Raw genomic sequence first — 21,324 nt, forward strand, 5'->3', positions numbered from 1 at the left:
TAGGCCTGAAACTGGTTGACAAAGACCAGGCAAGATGTCTGCCTCCCACTTACTCCTTGCAGCCCCCCAAAAGGAAGCGAAGGTTATTGGGTACCTGGGAAGTCTGAGGAGCCCTGGGGTTTCACAGGCTACCTGCAGGGACTTACAGGGAAGTGGAGGTCCAGGCCTAGTCTTGGAAGAGGAAAAGTTAGAAAAAGAAAGGCAGTACAGTAACTGTTCACCTACAACTGACCATGTCCAGATATTTTGATTTTTCAAAGGAAGAGCAGAATAATGCGGCAACAGATCAGTCATAAACACAAATAGGCATTCCCAGAAACGGAGCGCCCACATCCTCCACATACCTGTCTTTTCGTCCCATTACCCCACACTGAATAGCACCTTAAATAACACCACTGCTAATGCCTCAATACCAAGGTGAACCACCAGCCGGCTTTGATTTCGGAGTTTTGAGTGAGTAATTGAAAACAAAGTTAAAAATAGTTGGCCAGCGGGACATATTAGGCTGCCCTTAAACACGTGGGTAGGACACCCTGTGGGGGTGAGAGAATTACAATGAATTCGCCCATCAAGGTAGGTATAAAACATTATGAGGCGTCTATGGGGTGGGAAGAAACCATATAGACTGCAAGGCGAACTTGAAGCCTAGTGACCAGGTCCGGTTCACCTCCAAACTGTGTGACCTTCGGCAAGTCGATTAATGGCCCATGCCTCAGTTTCCCTATCCTCAGAGTGAAGGGGTTCTTAAAACTTTACAACTAAGAAGAGCAGGCAAGGTCATCGACCCTGGGGCCGGGCCAGACAGACCTGAGATTTTATTATTGCTGTGATCGAATCTTCTGGGAATGTGAGGTCAACGATTCCACTTTTCACGTATTTTGCCAAATCGATGCCCCTAAAGCAAAACAAAGCAAAACAACACAAAACAAAAAACAAAAAACACAGGAGCACGAAATGGGACAGCATAACTGGTCTGGAACCCTCGGGCGTGGTGAGATGGGGAAAGGGAGTGGATTTCTGGAAACGCCCGCCCAACGCCAGATCCGCGGAGGCGGCGTGGGCCCACTCTTGCAGACCGCACCTCCAGTCGCTCCTTCAAGTCGCAGAGAGCTGCGGGACCCGCATAAGTCGTTAACTATTCAACCACCCCCTCGCACTTTTTAAAAATAAAAGTCCGTGGGGGTGAAAGGTCTTTAATGATGTTTTTTTGTTTTCACGAAATAAAATCTTTTATTTTTATTTTAAACCAGCAGCGTGCCCATCCCTTGGTCCTTCCAGATGTTTGCAATAAAATCGCAGGTTTTGCCTTTGGGACTGGAAATAAAATTTAACGGCCTTCACCCTGTAATTATTCTCTTAGCTTGCCCTTCATAAATTTATCTGCTTTCTATCGGCATTGGGGCAAGAGGCTAGCGAAAAGGGGGGGAAAGCCCCGATTTTATATTTGTGACTATAAAAAAGCGCCACCCGGTTTCCTCGCCTTCGGCCGCCGCGGTGTGGCCGGCAGAGCCGGGCCCGGCGGGCCGCAAAATTGCGCTATTGTTCGCTGACTTCGGTCTGCGCAGAAGCAGGGCCCCTCCACAAAGGGAGCCTTGTGTGGCCAGGCCGGAGCGGCCGCGCCCAAGAGGTGAGGAAATCCTGTTCCCCCAGGCCCAGCTTCTCTTTCCCCACGGCGTTTAGCGCAACGCCGCAGCCCGACCTTCGACTGCAGCGTGCGCCGCGGCAGGCGCCAGCTCCGGCCCTCCCAGCCTTCGCAGGATGTAGGATGCAGGATGCGTAACTTCGAGCCTGAGCTGGGCCCACAGAGCATGTGGGAGGAGCCTGCCTCAGGTTACCAAGGCGGAAAGTCAGGCCTAGGGTGCGAGGTGAAGGGGCTTTCTGGGAAGCCCTCCAGCCCCTCTCCTCGGCCTTGCTTCCGCAATGCTGGAAGGTAACATTCTGCACTCTCAGAAGCTCGGGATTGCTTGGCAGGACCATAAAACCCAATCCAAAGTCAGCGAGTTTTGAGGCCCCAACGTGCACCCACCCCGAAAAAAATACTGCTACATTAGCAACTACCATATACGTTTTATAGGAAGCTAAGTGCAAGCATCATGCACGTATCATGTGTGACTACAGAAAGACATAAGTTTATCCAGCAGCACACATAAGCATGCAAACACTTCGTATACCCAGACGCGTTGTATCCATGTACCTTTCTAGAATCGAACATGAATGTGGAAACAATACGTACGTGGGTACACAGCGTCACACACAGGCATGTGAGGAAACATCCTGGCCCCACTCGGTTGCCCCCAAGGTCTGCAGAAATCAACACGCATCCCTCCTGCTGCATCTCTTGTCCCCAATCCATAACTCTCCCGGGATCTCCCTGGCTTCTTGAAGCTAATCCATGTGGCTGTCCTGTAGCCTCCTCTCCTTTATCTGGAAGGGATTGCCTGAATGGTCAAGGTGTCTGAAGCAACAAAAGAAATGAAATATGAGGAGTACCCAGCTTCCAGCTCTCGCTCCCCGGAGAGCCACCCAGTTCTTGGGGGAGACTAGGACTTTTTCCAAAGCCCCAAGATCCTCAGTAGGGACTGACAAACAGGACAGTGAGAAATGGTGGGGCCAAGTGGGAGCAACAGGGCTTTGTCTTGCTTTCATGTGCAGCCCCTTGGCCCTTTAGTCGGCAGGCCTCAGGCCAAAAAGCCAAATCTTGGGAGCCAGATGAGTCGTACACAGAGAATTCTTCCCTGTTCTTTCTGGTCTCAGGAACCCCAGTTTTACCAGGTTCACCCCCTAAATGTGACTCCATCTCCCGCTTCATGCTGGGTTTGCAGGTGCTTGGCTAAGCAGAGTTCTTCCTTTAGTTTTTCCACTGAGATGAAGAATTATCTAAAGCTTATACGGGAAGAAGCACCAGACCCTGCGGTCTAACTCTGTAGCAACCTTGGGACATAAAAGGGTTACCTGAGGTTTCTGCGGGGTGGTGGTGGGGAGGCTGAGGCTGGCAGAAAGAAGGCAGGGGAGAGGGGCCTCTAGCTCTGAAATCTGTTGGGGCACAAGGACCAGCAGCTAAAGGCAGCTGAATTGAGGCATTAGGGATTTAATTTGATGATGACTTTATTTTTTCCAGAAGTGGTTGAATTTCATTTGTTGCTAATAAATGGCCACCTACAAGCAAAATGTTCAAGGTGGAAATTCAAGAGCTTACCCAGCCCTGAGCCATCACCCAAAAAGTCCCAAATGTGGATTTTTACAGCCTCCTTATACCCAATCTCCCCTCTCCACCAGTGGAAATAGCTAATCAAGGAGAGTGGGGTGGCTATTCTCCATTATTCAATAGCTGTTCTCCATTATTCAAGGAGAGTGGAAAACAACTTTCCACATGAGAACAACTGGGCAGCTCCCAGGTGGGGCTGGGGTATTAGATCCTCCAGGCTGCCAAGGTCAGGGTAGCTGGGGCAGCTGGAACTGTTCTTGCCTCTGCCCACAGCCGCAGATGAGGCTGGCGGAGCAGGGTGTGAGCTAGTCCATGGGAGGCTTTTATGTGACTTTGGCTCATAACTCATGGGCTACCTCTTCTACCTGAAACCAGATCAAAGGGGATAGGAAGGAATCCAGAACTCTTGGGAGGTAGGTGTAGCATCCTGTGACACAAATTAGTCAGGGTAAGGAGATTACCAAGATCAGGCGCACAGTTGCCCTGGACAAATGAGACCTCCAGAAGGCTGAAGTAAATAAGTAGATATAGATTGATGTATATAATTCTAAAATGTTGTTTTATAACCTGACCGTACTTTCAGACCAGAGACACGTACGTGGGTGTCTGCTGAGAGGCAAACATTGCCGGAGTCCCTGGAGCTGCTGCTGGGGAAGAGTTGGGGCAGAACAGTCCCACTGCTGGTCCCATTCAAACAGCCACAAGAGACGTTGCACTCTGGCCCATTGCCAAGTACCCCGGAAAGCCAGCAGGGAGGAAAGTGGTCCATCTGTAACCAAGAAAAATACTGAATTCCGTACCTTCACAAGGACTTCGTAAGACAGCCTACAGATCTAGGCAAATAAAGGAATTTCCAAAATGGAACCATTCATGAATCCATTTTCTCCTAATTATCAATGATGTCTGTGGCATTAGGGGCCTGCAAGGCATGATGACTCTGAGGGGCAAGGGTCAGTGGCACTATGGTGGATGGAAGCTTCACCAACACCCAATATTACTATCTTTGGTTGCCTTTACCACAGGAAATGAGAACTTCTGAGCCAGCTCGGAAAACAGTAGACGGTGTTTGCTATCCAGAAGTCTCTCCTTCCAGGAGAGGCAAAGAGAACAAGATAAGTGTTTATTTCCACAGCCTTCCTCTCTTGCCACCAAGTTTCATTCTGTATCTCCTCTCTTTCTAGTCTGCACAAATTAAGAAGAGCTAACATTTACTGAGCTTGTTACTCCATGCCTTAGCACCCTCTGCTAAGTGCTTTACATGGACTTATGTCACCTGCTTCCAGCTCTACAAGCTGAGAACTAGTATTACCAGTCCCATTTTACACATGAGAAAACTGAGGTACCAAGGAGTTAGGCAGCTTGGCAAAGGTCTCACAGCTTTTAGTGCAGGTAAAATTCTAAAAGGAATTCTGCAGCTGGAATTCTTTGCTCCCACACCCTCAGCCTTTCTCTGTGCACACCTAAGTTCTCTCTGGTTGCAACTGATTCAAGTAACTTAGTAGGGAAAGATGGAGCACTGATGGAACTGTCTTACACAGGCCAAAAAATCTTGCCTGCCCAGATCTAACATACACATGAGAGGTCTTCAAAAGGATAGTGGGGCAGGGTCTCCCACTGTGACATTACTCAAGGCACGGCCCAGCCAAGTGCCCAACAGAACATGTATCACTGCAGGAGCCACAGTGGCTGCTTCCAGGAAGGCAACCTGGAAGCAGTGACCTAGGGCTATGGGCGGTCAACTGGGATCATGCGGCTAAGCTCTTATTCTGCTCACCAGGATCCCCATTGCCAGCCTCAGACCAGCCCTTGGTCAGCCTTCTCTCGCGGTGCCCAGTCAGCTTGGGCAGCTTCACCTGAAAACATCCGCTTTACATGGCTTTGACCCTTTATTGGCTCAACCCCAAAGCCACCTGTTCTCTGAAGGCTTCTGGACCTTCAACCCCACCCACTTGTAGGCTGGTAACATCAATTATGTCTTAAGTAGACTTTGTCCTCGCAGTAGTGGTCTGTAGCCAGTGCCAAGCAGACCATTTCTGCCTGCCAATTGGGAGCTTCTTGAGGACAGGATGTGTTAACCCAGCATGGGAGCTCTCTCCATCACTCTATGATGGCCACTAGTGAGATAAAGCTGCCTATGGTGGGCCCCCAAATATTTTCAAACTGAGTTCCCCTCTCATCCGCCCCCAAACACACACACATACATACACTCACAGGACTCAACTCGGGGGGTCCTCTGTTTATTTTAATTGTCATCCCTACAGCTCAGATCCACTTGAAATGCAAATAAGAAACTGTCTTAAGGTTCCGAGCACTTATTGGTGTCAGTTATTTATCAGAGTAGCTGAGGACTTGGAAATCAGATTCCTCGTGAGAAAGGGGACAGGCAGAGAAACCTCACAGGTCCTTGGAGCCAAATGGAAGGGAGCAGAACTCCAGAGTTCAGAGGAAAAACCTCGGCTTGGGAGAAAAAGCTATTGGCTTAATTTGAAGGGCTCCTGTCAAGCTGCAGATCAGCCTTAGGAAACATAGCTGGAGGGAGAGACAGCCTCGTCATCAAAGTCCCCACCCCTCAAAGGACAAACCTTGGCAGCCACGCTGCAAAGTCCCTCTTGACTTCTGGGCTTAGAGGAGTTCCAGTTCTGGGAGTGAGTTCGGTCTTGTTTGGGTGCCAGGGTGGCTGCAGCCTCCTCCCCTGGCAGAGATCACAGGCCTAGCTCTTTCCCACCCCACCCAACCCCCACCCACTCCCACCTGCCCCCAGCAAAGGCTGGCCAGGAGGGCCTGGGCTGCCAGAGTAAAGGAAGATTTTAGGGATGGAGGGGACGAAGCCAGTCCCTGGGATGCCCTGGACCAGGCCCCAAACCACTGTTTCCTGTGGGATCCAGAAAGGAAAGGGAAGATGGTGAAATGCAAGAAGACCTCCCCTCTTTAGTTTTGCCTTTTCCCCATTTTGGACTTCTCAGTGGAATGTTGGCAGCCTCTTTTCTTGGGCTACATTTTCTCTCCCCTTGATGGCAAATCCAGTCTCACTGGCTGTCTTGCTCTGTGCAAATGCTGCATTAAAACTCTTATTGAGGTAAGGTGGTGTTGCCCAGGTTTCCTTGGTGCAGGTGTTGCCCATGCATCTGCTCTGTGCTGCTCCTGGATCTCCCTCCTGTCCTCCCTAGTAACTCTCAACCATGTCCACCCCACTGGGGGAGCTTCCTTCAGTACTACAGATGCATTTTTCAGCCAGCCAACTGACTGCAGCAGACTCTCATATCATCCAGGGACCACCATTTGCTTTCTTTCCATCTATTTTTTCCTGATTTTTTTAACCTATGACTGGAAGCCCAGCTGGCACCTGTCTCCTGAAGAAGACTGTGGGGAGGGAGGTGAGCAAGTGGAAGCATTAGATGCTCAAAGGGAAGATATGTGCAAGGAGGAGCCACTGAGTCCCTCAACTGGGCCTTGGGCCCTGGGAGGCCCCTGAGGGCTCTAACACTAGCTGCTCCTGTTTTGCTCCCAGTTTCTCACAGCACCCCCATCTCTATCTAGGGCTGGAGATGCCAGTGGACAAGTGTACTAGCAGCCTCTGTGGGCCTGAGGAATGTGGGTTGCAGCAATTTAGAACAGAGAGAGGCTAATGAAAGCTAGGGAAACATGAGAGGGAATGGAAGGAGAAGACAGAATTTAAGAAAAAAAAGACAGGAATGGAAAAAAGAAAAGGAATAGAAAAAGGAAACAAAGGGTAAGAAAAATAGAAGGGAAGTGGTCAGCACTGCCTCTCAGTTACTGAGACCTTGGCTGCACCTCTGTCTGGTGCATGTGTCAATGCCCCCCACCCTGGCCCGTTTTCCCCAAGCAGCTTGAGACTATCAGAATCTGAGGTACTAGCAGAGGACTAGGGATCCTAGAAAGTGTCTTCTGAGCAAGTCCATCACATCATGTATAGCAGAGCCAGGGTGGCCCATTGCCTGGGGCTTGAAGGCCTCAGCAAAGGGTTCCTAGCACAAAGCAGAAGGGGGCCGGGTGGGGGGGTCAAGGGCCTGGAGGAATCAGCTGTGCAGATTGAAGGCCAGGTATGGTTGGGTCTCCTGAACTCCTTTCTCAAACACTGATGTGTTGGATACAGCATGCCCTGGGCAGCCAGAGAGCAAAGACAAGAGATCTCAGAGTACAGAAAGAAAACGTGGTTATTGGGAGAAAGGGCTAAGAGACTTAGGGCCCTAGGGAGTGGAAGACCCAGAAGCAGGACCCAGAGCAGTGGGAGTTTGGCCAGGTTGACCCAGGCAGAGGAGGGAGGGACCTTGGGCTTAGCGTGAGGGTGGGAGAAATTAGTGGGAAGCCATGGTGTTTGTCGCTTTAAGTAGTTAATATTTTCCCAAATGTTAATCCAATTTGAGGTTATTAGGCAAAGTGCCGAGAAAGGTTGCACATCAGACTTATTCCCGTAAATCTCCGTGCTCTGGGTATGGGGAAAGACACGTGAGAACTGGCTAATATTGGCCTTCCACCCACTGAGTCCGCAGCTGCCGCCACCCCTCCACTATTAGAGAAGAAGGTGAATGGCTTTTGAGTTTTCTTCTCCAAGGCAGGAGGTGGTTTTCTCTCTGAGTTCTTCCTCCCCTCTCTTCAATTCACTTTCCCGAACTGGAGCCTCAGCCTTGACTTTTCCTCCTGCACTCCCCAAGCCCCCACCACCGCGCCCAGCAATTCTTCGTCAAAGACAAATAAAGCCTAGCTTCCTGCCTGGGTCGACCGGTTCCTTGTGGGGGGGGTTTGTGGGGGGGAGTGGGAGATAGAGAGAGAGAGCGCAAGAGAACCCTGGCGAAGAGGAATGCGCTGCAAACCCGGGCGAACAGATGTGCATGGTGCCCTCACCCAGCCCCGGCATGGCCTAGACAGCCGCTGCTCAGCCCTGCGGCCCGTGGAGTTACATTATTTTCTCCCCGGTCCAATCATCGTTTTACAGGAAAAAAAATTAAATAAATATAAATTGCTGCTTTACAAGATCAAAGTGCCGATTTCTGGTGCATATGGAGGAGTGGGGAGATGGGGAGGAAAGAGATGGGGAGAGTGGAGCAGTCGTGGTTGCCCAACTTCAAAGGGTTCTCAACAGTGCGTTTTGCCATTGTATTTTAAATACTCTTCCCCACCAATTTCGCAGGGTGCGCAGCGGGGAAACTTGTAGCTTCAGAGTTCAGGGCTCGTGGAGAAACCTTGCTTTGACCATCTCTGCGCGCCCCCACGGGACTCAGAACCCTGAGGCTCTTCTAGAGATACCAACTTGCCCAGGGCGCGGGGCGGGGCGGGGAGGTGGGGAGGCGTGGTGAGGAAGAGAATGTTTGGGGGGGGGGGGGGGGGGTGGAGCTGTGATCTGGATCTGTAGAGTCACCAAATACACCAATAAACCGCGAAGAAGCCACCAAGTCGCCATGCCCCTACTCAAGCTCAAAGCTAGAAGGCTAGCTAAAGGCTCCTTGTCAATTTTCCTTGCGCTCAGGCGAGCTGTTCCACCGGAAGGACTGGGGAGATTCAAATTATATTGGGAGACCTGGATCAGTATCAGGTTTTCAGAGGTTAGCGGAGTACAGAAGTTAGCGGGGTTCTTGATGCTGGAATTGTTTATTTGTGACCCGGCCACCTGGGCGACTACGTAGGCCTGGTACAGGAGGCCGGGGTTCCCTCTGTCCCCATTGCGCTTTCCTTAATCGAAAACCGGATAGATGCCGGCCAAGTAAAGTGCCCTAAAGTGTAGCTGGGACGCTCACGCCGGAAGCCTGGGGAGACTCGAGCCGCGAGTTCGCAGGGCTTGGGAGTGTTTTGCAGCGGAAGAAGCTCAGTCTAGGGGCTGAGTCCCCTGAATAAGTTAGCCGCCTCTCAGCTTTCGCCAGGAGATTATCTTGGAGCCAAACGGCCGAGATTGAAGGCTCTTTCTGCGGAACCTGCCTCCGGAGTAAGATGCGCGAGGGGACCGCCACGTCCTCACTCAGCTCCCAGCGGCCTTTGGGGCGGGCCCGGGGACAAGCCGGAGGACTAGGCTTCTCCCAGAGCGCGGCTGCCTTTGCAGGAAAGACCCAAGTGCGCGATGTCAGCCCGCCTGCGCTTCATCTGAATTGTCCTTATGTGGCCATTTCTGTTTTAAATTTCAGATTTGTCTACTAAAGAAGTATGGGTTAAAACAGCTGAGAGCGCGCCTGCTCTTTCCCGCCCTGGGTTCTACATCTCTCCAGCCTCCCACCAGACTGCATCTCCAATCTGGGAGCTATCCCCTTGGGAGGATGGAGCAACAGTGTTATTCTCGTTTCCAGATAAGGAAACTAACGTCCCTACAACTTGACGTTAAATGGTCCCGGGTTCCTGAGCCGCAAAGCTAGGACTATTACCTAGGTCACCGAAACATTTTTGTTCTTTCCACTCCCCTGAGTGGGATTCTGTTAGCCTCGCAGGCCCTTCTCCCACCCGTCATTTGAAGTCACCGACCCCGGGGCAGCCCCAACAGCTCTGTGCGGGCCTGCGCGCACCGCCCTCACCGTGAGCGCCAGGCATCTCACCTCAACCAGGCAGGTGCAGAGGTGACGGGTGCGGCAGCCGCAGTTCGTCCGGCCGTGGGGCAGGAGTAGGCTGGCCGCCTCCTTCTGCTGCCCGGCGGCTGAGGGGGCAGGGGAGGGGGAACAGGGCTGGGAAACTGCCGTCAGCGGGTCCCGGCCCCGCCTCCCGAACACAACGTCCAGGAAACCTCAGAACTTTCTATTGTCTGAGAAGCTTCACTGAACAAATTGTCGCTAAAACTATAGAGCTGCGAAGAGCAGATCAGGGCAGGTTCTAGAGCGGCCCTGTGCCCCAGAGCCTGCCTGCCAGAAAGTGTGACCGGAAGCCCCCCCACTGTCAGGACCACGGAGGAGAGAGAGCGCGGCGCCTTAGTGCCGCCCTGCGCCGTGGTGGGGAAGCTGAGCCAGAGGTGTCGACGCCCCAGGAGCTGGGGGATCCAGGCCTAAACTCACGGGTTCCGAATGGGCAAGGGAGCAGAATCAAGCATCGGCGGGCGCCTGTAGAAAGCGCGTCTGCCTTGGAACACCCTTACAGGGTACCCAACCCAAGCGCCAGGTTTCCTGGCCTTGCAAGGAGAGATTGAATTTGTCAGGATTCTCCACTCTGAAAGGTGGCTCATAGTGAAGTTTCACCCTTCCTGGTCTGCACAGAAGTCAGTCAGTCTCTCTCTCTCTCTCTCTCTTTCTCTCTCTCTCTCTCTCTCTCTCTCTCTCTCTCTCTCTCACACACACACACACACACACACACACACACACACACAAACACACGCACACCCCACCCTTAACCTCAACCTGCGCGCTTGGGGGTAGATTCCCGAGAGGATCAGGGAATCTCTTCTTTTTCTCACTGCCTTGGGTGAGAAACCGCTACCTCCTCTCAGGAAACACCCGCGTGTTGGTGTGGACCAGTGGACTCGCTGGAACATTGACTCACGACCTAACCATGCACCAGTCTCTTAATTGCAGAGACCGCATTCCTCTTTTGTGGAACTGGGGTGATTGGGGCAGCCTAAAGGTTCCTGGGACTGGTTCACTATGGGCTTGGGTGCTCATTTCCAGTACATCTGACACGTGTGCACATCTATATTTGAATCCGACCACCTGAGCCCTGCTAACACCAGCGCACAGACCTACACTGTCTTTCTGTCCCTTCGGCTACTTTCCCTGCTTGCTGTTTCTGCTGGGTGATTAACGACCCCAAGTAGTATAAGGAATTCGACTTCTCAAGCTCAGCATTTTCAATTCCTTAATTTGTCCCTGGGTGACCGTTAGCAATTGTGGCTGTAGATCACATGGGGCGGACCAGGTAGAATGAGCAGCTGATTCAACACTGTTGAGTTGGGGTTTGGTTTCATTTTTTTTAAGGCGACTCTGAAAGTAGCCCCTGGAGAACTTCAAGAAGGCAGCAGTCTGCAGGCTGTGGAGGTCCCTGCACTAAGATGCCTTTGGGTTGTCACCACTTTCATTCTTTATAAATAGTAAAGTGCTAGCAACTAGCAAAGCCCCTCTGGGCCGCAGCCTCTGATGTGGGTGGGGCAGGCAGGTGAGAAAACTGAGGCTCAAAGGTTTCCTGCTTCAAATCAGAGGTCTCACTGGGAGAACTGCGCTCTGGGTTTCCTGTTTCCTGTGTGGATCCCGGGGTATATTTTCCTGGGAGCCAACAGGGAGTGTACTGGGAAAAGGAGAAGGTACTCACAGCAGAACTGTTCCAGAGGCAACCTTAGTTTGACTTTTTTGTAGTTGTTTGGGTTAGAAGCAAGTTAGTCCTCTCCATTGCCCACCTCTCCCCTACACAGGCTGAGTCCTGATCATTGTTCTATTTCATTTAGAAAAGGAACATTGTCCCTCCTGAGGGGCTGGGCATGAGATCTGAAACATTCCAGGTTGCCTCAACAGCTGCTACCAGTTTTTTTTTTTTTTCCAAAGTGGGGCTTTAAGTGGAACTTTTAAAATACTTTTCTGTCCCCATCACCCTCCTGATTAAGCAGACAGTGGCTCTGGGGCCAAAGCCTTTAGAGATGACTCCCTTCATGGACTTCTGGTACTCCCAAAGTACAAGGAGGAGTATAAGAGGAGAGGTGGAGGAAAGAAAAAGGAGACAGAGGAGAAAGAGAAAGGGAAGTGTCTTTATTTGTCCTGTTTGCTTGGGTCTTCCTGATTCAGGAGACTGATTTCTGCTCTGATGGGGAGAAATTAGCTCCTTCCCTCCCCTGCAGCAACTGGGGCATGGCTAGCTGCTCCTTCCAAGCTCAGAAAGGGTCAAAAAGGGCCTGGACTGGGAGGGGTGGCTCACACCTATAATCCTAGCATTTTGGGAGGCCGAGGGGAAGGATCACCTGAGGTCAGGAGTTGGTGACCGGCCTGGCCAACATGGAAACGCCGTCTCTACTAAAAATACAGAAACTAGCCAAGTGTGGTGGCAGGAGCCTGTAATCCTAGCTACTTGGGAGGCTGAGACATGAGAATCGCTTGAACCCAGGGGGTGGAGGTTGCAATGAGCCAAGACTGAGCCATTGCACTCCAGCCTACAAGAGCAAAACTTCCTCTAAAAAAAAAAGGGGGGGGGGTGGTCTGGGCAAGGTGGAAAGAAGAGTGTATCTGCATGCTCTAGGTGGCAGCAGGCCTGGCTAGGGTCAAGAAGACCCTCCAACTCCCTCAGAGGGATTAATACCTGGGGTCTTCTGGGTGGCAAGAGTGAGACCCATTGAGCTCCAAAGTCCTGGCACTGAACTCTTCTCTCCGAGGTGCCAGGTTTGTAGTTTCTGAAGTCACACAATTGTGATTAAATGCATGATTTTGTAAAACACACCGACTGTGCGACTAGTCTTAGCTAGAGTGAGAACAGTGACTTCTGTCCTTTTTGGAGCTGACAAGCCTCTCCCAAATTAAGACTCTAAGCTTTTCTGAGAAGTTCAGCCACTCTGTGAAAATGCTGACTGAGGCTGAGGTGGGCTAACAGGGGCGACCTGCCTGTCTGCAGGCCTGTGAAACCCAATCAGTATACCTCCTAGAGAGAGTTGCAAAGGAATGTACGGGTGTGCAGGATGAAATCAGCCCAAGAAACTTTATAGAAACATGAGTGTGATCTGTGAGGAAAGCAGGGATGTAACTAAAGCAATGCATTTGCTTTTACTGGCTGACTGACAGGCTTTAGTGGGGGTTGGATAATTTTACCAACTGGTTGCAAAGACCTAAGGCCCTGCAGAGACATGGGGGAGGGGGCTACTCAAGAGAACTAGAAGACAAAAAGGAACAAATTAAAAAATCTTCCTATATTCCATGCACACAATTCTTTGTCACATATGTATTACATATGCACATACAAACTTATTTAGTTTAAAAAGAAAACCCTTGCCTTGAACAAAATAGATATGCACATAAGTTCATGCATTTCCTCAGCAAATAATCATTGAATGTCTACCATGAACAGGGCATTTTGCTAGGCTCTTCTTTGTAAATATGTGTATGAGAGAGAGAGAGAGAGAGAGTGTGTGTGTGTGTGTCTGAGTACACATTCAACCAGCAAACTCCAATTTGGCTTCAGAGCAGGTTTGTGAGACAACTCAGAACTCTGAGTGATGGGACTCAGACTTCAGGATACACACACTTTGGGTCATTGCCAGAAGTGGTAACAAGTCTGCTAGTGCCCTAGGAGTTCACACTTTTCCTCTTGTGCAGTTGTGGAAGTGGAGGGGGGATAGCCTTGAGCTCCAGCTTTCAGCCAGCTATCCCCTTTGGGGATAATGCTGAGAAGCAAAATATGTTAAATCATTTTAAAATAATGCTTTCTATTCCTAAAGTCTGTTCCTCTTCCAGAATCGTTCTAAGGAGGTTGGAAATAACCAGGCAACCAATGGATTTCTTTTCAATGACTATGGCATTGAAGAGACTGACTTAGGGCAATTTCCATAAGTGTACACTTCAACAGTATGTACACACACAGACACATGTATACACCAATATACACGTGACTATACAAATTTACTTACATAGAATGTAATCATACCTAGAAAAAAAGTAGGACAGAGTGGGGAGGGTGGATTCAGTTTTCCTTATTTTTGAAATTCAGTAACTCCACAAGTAGACTCAAAATATCACTTAGTTTTAAAATTTTTATTTGACAAAGAAAAATGGAATATGTGTATCATGTATATGTTGTTTTGAAATATATATACGTTGTAGAATGGCTAAATTGAGCTAATTAACATGCATTACCTCATATACTTATTTTTGTGTGTGTGGTGAGAACATCTAAAATCTATTAGCAATTTTCATGAATACTATACATTCTTGAAAATTGCTAATAGTCACCATGTGGTACAACAGGTCTCTTGAACTTATTCTTCCTAACTGACCAGTCAGTTAGCTTTTAAACAGTCATTTTCATTGTGCCCTTACCAACTTATCTGCTATATCTGTGTAACCAAGACAGCAGACACTACCCCAGCCTTGTAGCAACAAATGACCCTGTTGCCTGTGGCTTCATGGAATAGTCGGTAAAATCCAATCCATAGTTCATGGTATGAAATGCTCAGACTCTCTCCCTAGCGGAGCAAGTGGAAGACGCTCAGCAGCCTTAGCATAGGAATCTGCAGGTACAAGCACATTCATGGACTGGCGATTTTGAATCCAGACCAAGCAAAAAGAGGTACATCAATACAGGGATTCCGTATTTTTGGGGTCTAATCGGTGGGTATACAATAAAGGAGTGGAGAGGAAGGCAAAACAACCTAAGTAATAGAAAATCCAGCCATAGAATGCAGTGGAAAATAATGGCATGAGAAGCCTTGGGGGCAAAGGTAAGGGGTAGCAGTTGAATGCCACCCGAACTCATCCAGATGCCGTTGCGTTCAAGCTCTCCCAGCACCCGCGGCCGAAGTAAATAACAATTCTCTGAATGCGAAGGCAGTGAGGAGAGGGCACTGCGAACTGCAGACTTCTTCTACGGATGAAGAGGACATTATAAAACTGCACACGACCTCCCTAATGGCCCGTTTATCCTAGCTCTGTCTAGTGAAGTAGCAGAAAAAAACATCTAGCTCTATCAAGTTGAAAACATTTTCACTTTCACCTTAAACTAGTGAAGCAAACGGGTTTTCCCTTTTCGAACATCGCTCTTGTTTTCACATCTAGTCTTTGGGAATGTAGCCTCAATCTTAACCGCGTATGATCGTTTCCACTGCACCTGTGCTGGAGAGACAGGCGCATCCCCCCGTGGCGTCTGATCTCTAAATTATCTAACCTGGCGGCTGCGTATGACTCAAGGAAAGCCCTGGCCGCGAGCTTTTTTACCCAGGCTTGAGCTCAGCAGCCGGGCCCGCAGTGTTGCCGCCAGTGGGGATGCAGGGAGGCTGTTGGCGCGCCGGAGCCAGGCGGGAAAGGGACTACAGCCGCCCGCCGTTGTAGCGCAGGAAGCGGGCGGTGTCAACACCACTCCGCAGTTCTGCACATTCTTCGTGTCTTGGAGAGTAGAGCCCCCGTGTGAAGCTCCGTCCGCACCTGGCGAAGAGGAGGGCGTATTGCGCCACTCCAGCGACTCTGCGATGTTAAGACGCAGACCCGCTGCTGCGCCTGCCTTTGTCCGGAGCACGCGGGCAGCCGCGGCGCGGAGCAAGGTGGGGCTGCGGGGAGGGAGAGCCGCGGGGCAGATCCCTGGCCGGGGTCCTCTAGAAAGCCCGCTCTGCGCCCAAACGCTCCGCTCGGTCCGTGGGCCGCCTCGGACCCGACGCTGCCCGTGAATTCACGCGCTCCGGGACGCGCGGGGACCTTTGACGAGGTTTATGAACTGGGGGTCGTCCCCTGTAACCTGGCCGCGTTACCTCCGCAGGTGAGCCCCGGACTCGTGGGTGGGTTCGGCAGCCAGCGATGGGGCAAAAAGGCAACCTCGCCTTATTTCTAGGGGCTCGGAGATGAAGAACGGCCGAGGGTCCCCGTCCACCCCAACACGGGTATTGCCCTCTTATCCGTCTTCTGGAAGGCGAAAACCATGCCATTTTGAGTCTCAATATATTTAGATTCTGAAAATCGACGGCCCTTCCCTTCTTTCCTAGAAGGGCCTGCCCCATGGGCACAACCTCCGGAGAAACGGGCGGCGCGTGAGTTCCCTGGAGCCGTCGCCTGGGCATCAGGGCTCCTGTCGCATGGCTGGTGCGGCGCCCACTGGGCGTGGGGACTGGGCCCGAGGCTCCCGGGACCGGGTCGTGGTTAACGCCGAGGCCAAGCCCTTCGAAGAACTCTGAGTTCTCTGCCTGACATTTTATCCCTCAGGAAGCGTCCCTTCCCTACTTTTGAGGGTGTCTGGTTCTTTGGCGGGGTGACCCTGTGGGGGAGGAAGGAGAAGTGTTCCTCCACTGCTGTTCTGCGGAGCGGGACCTGGCTTTGTTCGGCCTCCCTGCTGTCGGGTTGTGCCTGTACTCCGGCCCGCACGCCTCACCGCTGGGGCTGGCCGCTGCTCGGGCCCCGTGCAGGCACACGCGACAAGGCGAAGCCCCGACGCCACACCCGCGCACAGCCCAGGAAACGGGAAGGGCCATCGTCGGCTTCCCTCTCGCAGATTCTATCCGCTGGCACGCGAAGGTAACAGGGGCTCTCTATTGTAATTTTGAACGGGAACCACCACGAAGGGTTCAGGTAACCTGGTGGGCCTGACTGCTCAAGGTGCTGATAGTGAACCCGGATCCAGCTTCGCTGCCACGCACCTAGCAGCCCGGCGGCCCCGGCCCAGCCCAGGGAGGGCTCTGGTTCACCCCCAGGGGAGGTCCCCGGGGATGCCCATATTCGGGCCGGGAAACGCACCCGGAGAGAACCACGGAGCGCTCTTGGTTGTGAACCAGAGCTTATAACTGTGGCCGCAGCTAGACCTAGGGGAGGCCTGGGCGCCGAAGCCGCGGTTTCCTCAACCGGAATCCGTGAGCTGCCTAGTAGGGGCCACGCCCTGCTTTCCTTTGCTGACAAGGCTCCGCGGGGTAGTGGGCGGGAGACAAGGGTCTCGGAACAGAGGGGCTGGCCCGGCGCGGCGGGCCCGGCACTCCCGGGCGTGTGTGTGCAGTGGTGCGGGGTGGGGGGTGGAGGTGGGACCTCCTTTAGTTCTCCGGACCAGGGAATCCCGGCTTCTCGATCTCATCCGGCGCGGAGATCTTTAGCGTCGGTGGACCTGTTAGTGTGTATGGCCTCACCCCTCCGCCTCCAGCTTTTGAGGCTCTCCGTTTCAGAGCTCCAAAGGAAAACTTCTGTGACTTCAAGAACGTCCTGCGCATTCACATGGGGTCGCCTCCTGGCTGGTTGAGGAGACTGAAAGGTCTAGTGCCTAAGCCTCCTCTTCCCTTGCCCGTTTTTCTCACTCCTCAACCACAGATAAAGAAACAATACATCGTGGAAAAAAAGTAGTGAATTATCGACCAGTGAGGCAGAGGAAATTAACAGTCCCAAGACTGCCCCCAGGTGATGGTTTTCAGGAATAACATTTCTGAGCAATCTCAGGTCGCTTTATTTCTCTTCGGAGCTAATGTCATCTGTGATAGAAAAGTTATTGAATCCAAAGGCTATGTTAATCCCCCAAAAAGGAAAAAATGGCCCCAGAAACCTCCTGCCCACAGACACTGAGAATTTGTTCAATTTGTCTTTCTAGCCTTACATTTGATAACTGCACTTCCAAAATCAAACGCTCTCCTCCCCAAAAGGCAGACATGCTCCCACCCATCCCCTTTTCTTCTTTTTTTCCCTTCTTTCTAGTTTCCTCTTTCTGAAACAATAGCGCGGGCTGCTGGAGTCAGTCTGATGATATAATCCTTAAGGCATTCACGGGCAGACCAAGGGCCAAGCTATCAAAGGGTTCAGCTTTTTCTGCTTTTTTAAAGCTGTTTACTATTCAGGAAATTTGGTAATTATTTTTTTTCTTCTCCATGTAGTGGTATTACCCTCTTCCTTTTGATATTAGATCCTTTATGGGCCCCTAGCTTCATGCTCTAGAGAAAGGAGAAAGATGAAGGGACTGAATTCTGCAGCAGAATGCAATTTTCCTTAATGTCATCATTGCTGCTGAAGACCAGCTGAGGGCTTCCAAAAGCACAGGAACCCCCAGAGCAGTCAGAGTCCTCATGTTTCCAGGGGCAGAAGAGAGTGCTAATACCATTTATTCTTTTACACCGCAAACTTTGTTTGTTTGTTTTTTGGTACATCACTCCACCAAAATACTTTCAGTGCTTTTGTACTAGGATTGAAAATGCACACCAGGAGGGGAAAGAGAAGATTAAAATTAAAATCATATTTTAAAAAAGTATTTGTTTAGAATGCCACACTGAATTTGGTGTGGGGGGTTACTAATCAGTACTAATATCCTTGGAATATTACCGTGTTTACCATGGTTTTTCCTGAGTTCAGTACAATGCCTTGCTTATAACACACAGTAAGCAACAAATAATTGTTGGTTGAATGTCTGAGAAATGTAAGGCAAAGGAGCACAAACACGATTGGCAATTTAACTCCATTTAGTTAAAAAATGACAAGTTTTTTGCACTAATGTGTGTCCTGCAAAGCAAGACCATTTCTGCTAAATTGTGAGGGACTATGTTTAATCAGTTTAAATTTTGTCTCCCCAACTGAACTGTAACATGAGATCAGAGACTCAGTGTTAATACTTTCATGATATACAACATCTTGCATATTGCTGGGTACATTGATTAATCATCTTAGAGTATGGTGAAGGGGAAGATTCAGCTTACGATGGAACATGTTAAGTGGAAGTTAACGTGCAGATACCCTCTTGGATAGTGCCAAGTATCCCTGTAGATGGGTAATAGTGGTCCAAGGGTGGGAAAATTTCTGTTCAGACTTCTCCTTTGATTGGGTCATATCTCTTCCTGCCCACATTCTCTCCAGAACTACCACTTTTCCCTCCTGATCTTACCTTATTAGGATATGAGAGCATAGAAAAGGGGATGAGTTGAGCTGCACTGTTGTAAGCCATGATGACTGGTTAGCAGTCAGTTCGTGTGGATGCTAATGAGATCATCACAGAGGTTCTATCCACTTGGGCACTAGTTTGGCCTTATTCCAAGCACATCCATGATACCCTTTCCTATAAATGTATTCTACTTGGTCAGAGAGAATCAGGAAAGAGACAGCCTTAATATATCTTCACAGAAGTTTATGTTTTTGGAAAAGGAATGCCAATCAATTGGATTTTCCCATAGGAGCCAAGGCATCATGTGGTCTTATGTGCCTGTGCCAGACTGTGTAATAAGACATAGAATATGTTTTCAAGGAGCATTCTATTTTCCCCTCTTTTTTGTTTTTTGTTGAAAATTTGCCCATCACAAACATAGGCACTGGAGATCAAGTTATGGCTTTCCAACTATAATGACTTCTGCGTTCTTGAATTGCCATCTCAATAGCACCTTGCACCTAGGATGTAAAGTGTAATATGGAATGCTGGCCTTCTTAGCAATGACTACTTCACCTTTTGATTATTTATTACATTTCTGCTTTAGCATGTTAAAACCCCCCTATAGCTGAATTGAATGTTGACTAAATTAGAAGGCACACAATGCTGGGTTTGATCCAAAATCCACAAAATCAGAAGTATTTTCTGTCTCAGCCATACATGCTACCTGTAATGGTGAATAGCAGCTGTCACTAGGCAGGGCTCTTTCTTTTGAGAAGGTAAGAAATTTTAAAGAATTAAAGGATTGAAATTGTGTAGAGAGTAATGGGGCTGATGTATCTTTTAAAATGCCACAACTTATAATGAATGAGAGTTGTTCCTCTAAGAAATTACCTTGGGATTCTATATCTTATATAAATGATTGCTCAAAACATTTCTGGAATGCCTCTTTTGGAAATGACTTGAAGGATTCTGCATCATCACTTACTTCAGTGCTCTTTTCTTCTTGCTGGCTAATGTGGGTGCGCTCTGGGAAATCAAAGCTGCTCATGCTGAGGAATTAACTCTAAAAACTGGGAGTATCCAGAGCAGAATAGCATCTTTGCTTAGAGAAATGGTGTCATTTTAGTGGTATTACTGAGGTGGAACACACAGCAAGCAAAATGGTGGCCTAAAGCAACTGTGGGCCAGTCCCAACCACATCCAGTGGTTGCAGACCTTGGGAACAAAGCTGCTAAAGGAAATCAGAGCAGATTCCTAGAGGCATTTTGTCTGCCTGGGGAGTCCCAGATATTCTGGGTCTCCTTATTTGAGAGAGAGCTTGTTCTAGGACAGCAGCCCTATCTGGAAGTTTCTGAGATATTCTAAGGAAGTTCTCAAGAATAATTAAATTAGCTGTGAGTCCCTTCCTTACTCATCTTCCCTCTCAAATACAACAACAACAACAACAACAACAACAAAAACAAAAATGAATGTGTTTGACTAGAAATCAGACTAGTAGGGCTAAACAGTGGAATTATGAAAGTTTACTGATGACTTCAATGATGAAAGAGCATTTGTAGTTTAGGAAATTACAGCCCCATGGCCAACCACAGGTTTCTGAATGCCCCCAACATAATCTTCCAAAGTACTGACCACAGAAAAACTCCACACTCATGACACAGCTCAGGCCTGCTACCTAGCTGGTGCTGGAATTGTGGGGAATCTTGTGCTCCAGCCTACACACAATACTGGCAGCTGGTGGTAAAGAAATTGTCCTCTTTGCTCCTTATTGATACTTCCAGGTCATTATCCCTTTCTCCTCCCTAATTTCCCTGCTGCCCCAGGTTTTGGAAATGATGCTATCAGTCTACAGACTCCCAAGACCACTCCCCCTCATTTCTTGAAGACTTTATTCCTGGATCATTATCATTGTCTCTAGTGCTTCTCCCAGCGTAGTTTTTGTGGTTTCACATTGAAGTAAATGATCTTTATAATACCTTAGACTCTTGACCTTCTCTCTTCCAGGGATTATGTTTTCCACTCTATATCAACAGTCATTCCTTGGGCCATATCTTGATCTTTGTCATTACCAAGAGTTGAACCCCCACAATCTTAATTTCAAGCTCTGACCCACATTGCCTGTCTTTCCAGTTCACTCCCTCAATTTGTTGACACCACCAGGACCTTCAATCAACTGATTTTTATCATCGTTCTACATCTCCACACCCCTCACATCCTCACCTCCCGCCTTGCCCTGTGTGAATGCCATGACCCTTACTCACACCCTGGCATCCGGCATATGTACTCAGGTCCTTTACCTCTTTGTCCATTGTTGTGATCACCTGGCGAAGCCCAGCTCTAGGTTAAATCCACTTCTATCTACATTCTGTCTCCGCCTACACCCACACAGTGGAATGTGGTTGGAACAAAACAATCAACTGTGCTGACTGCTCTCATTGTGAATTCATGTCCCTTAGCCTCAAGAGAGCCCTTAAATGTTGCCTGGCAGTTCTACTACATTTCCCTCTTCCCTAGATGACTATTTCACACCTCCTACTACTCTCTCCTTGAACTTCCAACACATCCTCCCTCATCTCAATCCTCTGCTGAGGACCTTGATTCCTATTTCACTGACAAAACTGAAGCAACAAAGAGAACTTCTTCTTGCTTTTTTTTTTTTTTTAACCACATGTAAAAATCCATCTGCTTCTTCCTTCTCTCTT

The 21,324-nt window shown here is 49.5% G+C and overlaps 1 long non-coding RNA gene across 1 annotated transcript; it reads right to left on the reverse strand.

The window, feature by feature from the left end:
* Window positions 1-8,796: 8,796 nt before the first annotated feature.
* On the reverse strand, window positions 8,797-9,857 carry LOC126931159 (uncharacterized). Its single transcript, XR_007717782.1, has 2 exons — window positions 9,721-9,857; window positions 8,797-9,345 (listed from the first exon to the last, which is right to left on the reverse strand). It is a non-coding gene; the product is annotated as an uncharacterized LOC126931159 (long non-coding RNA).
* Between the last annotated feature and the right edge of the window lie 11,467 nt (window positions 9,858-21,324).

The sequence above is a fragment of the Macaca thibetana genome, chromosome 1 (genome assembly GCF_024542745.1).
Source record: "Macaca thibetana thibetana isolate TM-01 chromosome 1, ASM2454274v1, whole genome shotgun sequence".
Taxonomy (NCBI): Eukaryota; Metazoa; Chordata; class Mammalia; order Primates; family Cercopithecidae; genus Macaca; species Macaca thibetana.